The sequence below is a fragment of the Tupaia chinensis genome, unplaced genomic scaffold (genome assembly GCF_000334495.1).
Source record: "Tupaia chinensis unplaced genomic scaffold, TupChi_1.0 Scaffold000443_1, whole genome shotgun sequence".
Taxonomy (NCBI): domain Eukaryota; kingdom Metazoa; phylum Chordata; class Mammalia; order Scandentia; family Tupaiidae; genus Tupaia; species Tupaia belangeri.
The window spans coordinates 1,639,261-1,644,859 of NW_006159948.1; positions in this window are offsets into that span (position 1 = coordinate 1,639,261).

Consider the following 5,599-nt stretch of genomic DNA (forward strand, 5'->3'; position numbering starts at 1 on the left):
GCAGCGTGACCATCCCCCCTGGGGGTTGATTTCTCGCTTTCTGTCTCTCTGACTTTCTCTGTCTGGTGAGTGCATGTGCCCTATAATGAAAACCTCTCCAAAAAAAAAAAAACTGATTAAATACTTATAACTATAAAACATTGCCTTCTAATTGACAAATATCAACTGATTTATCAAACACAAAAATAATTATAGTTAAATTGTGGGATAAATTCTTAATGAGAAATAAACACTTCTGGATTTCATGGGATGTGGTTAACAGAAGATTTGCATTAGTTTTGAAAACATCTATGATGGGCTCAGTCATGTATTAAAATTTTTTTGGCAGAAGAATCTTGTAGTTTAGACAGTATTAATAATCCCTTTTCTATGCTCAGAAAAACATCTAAAATCTTATAAACAATGTTAGCTAATATAATAATATTTCTGGTTGTTCAGAACTTGATGTTTTAATTTTATTTTTAAACTTTTATTTTTATTATATTTATTTAAAAAATAATATGGTTTTATTTCAATATGTAACTTCTATACAACAAGGAGAACAAAATAAAACATCACAGTAAAATACATGTGATTTAAATTTCTATACAACATTTATTAGAATGTGATTTGGTAAAATAGTATTTCATTTGCAATAAATGACACAAAATGTTAACATCCTTAAACATAATGAGTGCTAAGAAATCAATAACACAGACTAACATTACAAGGAAGTTCCTTTTTTGAACAGAGGTAAATAAAACCATACAAATGACTAATAAGGTTATATATGAAGATTATCTATTGTAACCTTAATGGAAAAGAAAAGTAATTTCCTTGTAACATTATATTACTCATGATAAAAAGCACTGATGTCTAATTCTGCTAATTTTACTAAATAGAGGAACTCTCAAACACTGGAGGAACTTACTCTAATTAGGGAAAATTTTACTAAAAAGGCAGATTTTTCATATGCTTTTAACATAGCAGATCCAGTCCTTAGCAATGATTCCAACAAAATAGGTGGACAAATTAAAATTTCTCTCTCTCTCTCTCTCTATATATATATATATATATATGTATATGTGTATGTGTGTGTGTGTACATGTTCACTACTCATAATCTAACTAATATATAACATCCAGAAAATGCTTTTTTCAATTAATTTATTTCAGTTTAGTTTACATTTAATCACATTTATCTTTACAGTGTACAACATTGCTTTTTTCCAGCACAAATGCCATGCATATCAGTCAAGATAAAGACATTACTAGATAAATTACCATTAGCAGATAGTTTTTCATTTTTTTGTCAATTAAATTTTTTTCTTCCCGTTTCTCTCTGTCTTCTATTTCCCCCCTCCCCATATTACTTCCATTCTTACTATCTATGTACCTATCATTGCCCTCCCTTCTTTTATATCTTCCAAACTTTCAGTTTCTGCTATAGAGCACAGACAATCAGTATATATTGAGTGGGGACATACAAAGCCTGTCTTTCATAGTCTGGCTTGCTTTGCTTAACAGTAAATCTTCTATATTTGTCCACTTAATAGCAAATGTCAGGGTCTCATTTTTTTATGGCTAAGTAGTATTCCATATAGTACATATGTCTTGTTTTTCAATCCAGTCATCTATTTTTAGGCCATTTGGGTTGATTACGTGTCCTAGCAATTGTAATAATGTTACAATAAATAGGGATGTGTAAGTGTTTTTTCCAACTGAGGGTTTTTCTATTCTTTGGATAAACACCTAGGGTGGAATACTGGGTCATATGGCAGTTTTGTCTGTACGCTTCCGAGGAATCTCCATATTATTCTCCAAAGCAGTTGTACTAATTTACATTCCCACCAACAATGTAGGAGAGTTCCCTTAGCACCATAGCCTTGCCAGCATTTATCATTATTTATTTATTTTAAAAATTTTAGCCATTTAAATTGGGGTTAAGTGATATCTCATTGTGGTTTTGATTTGCATTTTCCTTATGATAAGAAATGTCGAGCACATTTTCATATGCTTTTGGGCTGTTCATATGTCTTCTTTGGAGAATTCTCTGTTCAGTTCATTTTCCTGTCTTTTAATTGGTTTGATTATCATGTAACCTGCTTGAGTTCCCTGTTTATTCTGGTTATCAGTCCCTTATATGAGGTATAGTCTGCAAATATATTCTCTCACTCTAAGAGTTGTCTTCTTACTCTACTTATTGCATTTTTGTTGTGCAGAAGCTTCTCAGCCTAATATAGTTCCATTTGTCTATTTTGGGGACTACAGCCTGTGCTTTGGAGGTCTTTTTTTTTTTTTTCTTTACAAAGTTTTTGCTTACTCCAATGCCTCCAAGAGTTTTTCTTGTGTTTTCTACCAGTAATTTTATCATTTGAGGTTTTATGTTTAGATCTTCAATCCATTTTGAGTTAATTTTTGTTAGTGGAGAGAGACAAAGATTCAGTTTCATTCTTCTGCAGGTGGATATCCAGTTGTCCCAGAACCATTTTCTGGAGATTTTTGAGATTTTCTTTTTTCTTTTTTTGGAGAGGGTTTTTTTTTTCTATAGGGTGCGTGTGCTTGCCAGAAGGACGGAGAGAGACAGAGAGACAGAAAGCGAGAAACCACCCTCAGGGAGGAATGGCCATGCCACTATCCCTTCTCCTCCATTTTCCTCTCTGGATCTTGGGCACGCATGCATATGCACCCAGTGTGAGCTTAAGCCACCGGGTCCGGGACTTGAACACAGTCGACTACATGGGAGTTCAGCGACATAGCCATTATGCTAACTGCTAGTCCCTGGAGATTTTCTTTATCCCATGCGATTGTCTTGTACCCTTTGTCAAGAATCAGTTGGCTGTATATTTTGGGGTTTCATTTGGGGTTCTCCCTTCTATTTCATTGATCTACCTGTCTGTTTTAGTACCAATACCATGCTGTTTTTAATTATTGCAACTTTGTAATATGTTTTGAGATTGAGAAATGAGATGCTTCCTAATTTATTCCTCTTGCACAGTATTGCTTTGGCAATAGAGGGCCTTTTATGCTTCCAGACAAATTTTTTAATTGTTTTTTCTATTTCTGTGAGGCATATCTCTGGTAGTTTGATAGGGATTACATTGAATTGGTAGATTAATTTGGGTAGGATTGACATCTTAATTATATTCATTCTTCTTATTCAGGAATATGGAATGTTTTTCCACCTTTTTGTATAATTTTTAATATCTTTTTCTAGCATTTAGTATTTTTTCTTGAAGATATCTTTGATGCCTTTGGTAAGATTTATTCCTAGATATCTTATTGGTTTTCTGGCTATTGTAAATGGTATTTCTTTTTTCAATTCTGTTTCAGTTTGTCCACGTTGGTGTATAAAAATGCTATAGATTTTTGTATGTTGATTTTGTATCCTTCACTTTACTATATTCATTTATCACTTCTAGGGGTTCTTTTGTTGGATTCTTTGAATTTTTTATGCATAACATCATATCATCTGCAAACAGAGACAATGTCACTTCTTTTTCCCCCTATTTTGATGCCTTTTATTTGACTTTTTTATCTAATTTCATTTGCTAGAACTTCCCGAACTATGTTAAAAAGGAGTTAGCGCAATGGCTGTGTCACTGAACTCCCATGTAGCCGACCGCAGTTCAAGTCCTGGACCTAGTGGCTTAAACTCAGGCCGGGTGTGTCTGTGTGCCCAAGATCCTGAGAGGAGAATGGAGAAGTGATTGTGGCCATCCCCCCTAGGGAGTAATTTCTTGCTTTCTGTCTCTCTGTCTCTCTCTTTCTGGTGAGCACATGTGCTCTATAGCAACAAAACAAAACAAAACAAAAGTGGAGGAAGTGGGCAGCCTTGTCTTATTCCAGTTTTAAGTGGAAAAGCTTTCAGATTTTCTCCATTCAGTATGATGTTAGCTATGGGTTTTTTATAGATGGCTTTTATTGTGTTGAAGAATGTCCCTTCTTTGCTGCTTTGGCAGAGTCTTAATCATGAAGGGATATCATATTTTATCAAATGCCTTTTCTGCATAGATTGATATGATCATATGGTTTTTACTTTTCTTTTTGTTAATGTGATGTATAAATTTTTCTGAGAATGTTGAACCATTCTTGAATCCCTGGAATAAAGCCTACTTGGTCATGATGTATAATCTTTTTTTAAATATATTGTTGAATATGACTTGCTAGTATTGTGTTGAGGATTTTTGCATCTGTATTCATGAGGGATATAGGTCTGAAGTTTTCTTTTCTGTCATGTCCTTGTCTGGTTTTCAAATTAAGATGATGGAGGCTTTATAGAATGAATTTGGGAGGGTTCCTTTCTTTTGAATTTTTTGAAATTCTTTAAAGATATTTGGAGTTCTTTTTTAAAGTTATTTAAAAATTTTAATTATTATTATTTGATGAGAGAGAGAAGGTGAGAAACCAAACTACTGGTTCCAGTACTTGAACTGTGGTCAGCCACATGAACTGTGGAGAGGTTTTTGCTATAGGGCGTGTGCACTCTCCAGAAAGACAGAGAGAGACAGAGAGATAGAAAGTGAGAAATCACCCCTCCAGAGGGATGGCCACACTGCAATCCCTTCTCTTCCATTCTCCTCTCGGGATCTTGGGCACACATGCACATGCGCCCAGCATGAGTTTTAAGCCACCGGGTCCAGCACTTGAACCACAGTCGACTACTTGGGAGTCCAGTGACATAGCTATTACACTAACTGCTGGTCCCAATATATGACACTCTTCAAACAATTATTAGAATATTGATTCTATTTCATCATCTGAATTTCACTAAATATATGGGAAGTTGAGGAAGATTCTGGAGAAAAGACTTAAAAATTATAAAAGTAAAAAGAATTAAACTTCAAAGAAAAAGATTACAGGAATTTGAATTGTGATTTAATTTTATAGAAAAATTATAACAAGAAATTGAAAATGATACTAATAAAAGGAAAGACACCTCTTGTTCTTAGATTGGAATAATCAGTATATATATAGTTAATATGTCAATCCTATCCAAATAAATTTACATATTCAGTGTGATTCTAATCAAATTACCACTGGCATCCTTTCCCAAAATAGAAAGAAAATCATAACATTTGTTTAAAATAATAAAAGAACCCACATTGCCAAGTGAATGTTGTGCAAAAACAATGAAGTAAGAGATATCTCACTACCCGACTTCAAAATATATTACAAAGCTGTGGTAATCAAAATTGCATTGTACTGGCACCAGAAAAAGATACATAAACCAATGAAACAGCATAGAGGATCCAGAGAAAAATCCCCCAAGTAGATAGCCAACTGATTTTTGGCAAAGGGCACAAGCTAGTTCAGTGGAGAAGAGTCTTTTCAGCAAATGGTACAGGAAAACTGGATATTTATCTGCAAAAAGAATAAATCTGGACCCTTAATTAAATTAAAATGGATAACAGATCTAAATATAAAACCTTAAAACATAAAACTACTGGTGGAAAACATGGTGGAAATACTTGAAAGCATTGGAGAAGGCAAAGATTTCTTAAATAAGATCTCTAAACCACAGGCAACAATAAAAAAAAGAAAGACAAGTGTGATTGTATAAAGCTAAAAAGCTTCTGCACAGCAAAGAAACAATAAAGAGTGAAGTGATAACACAGAGA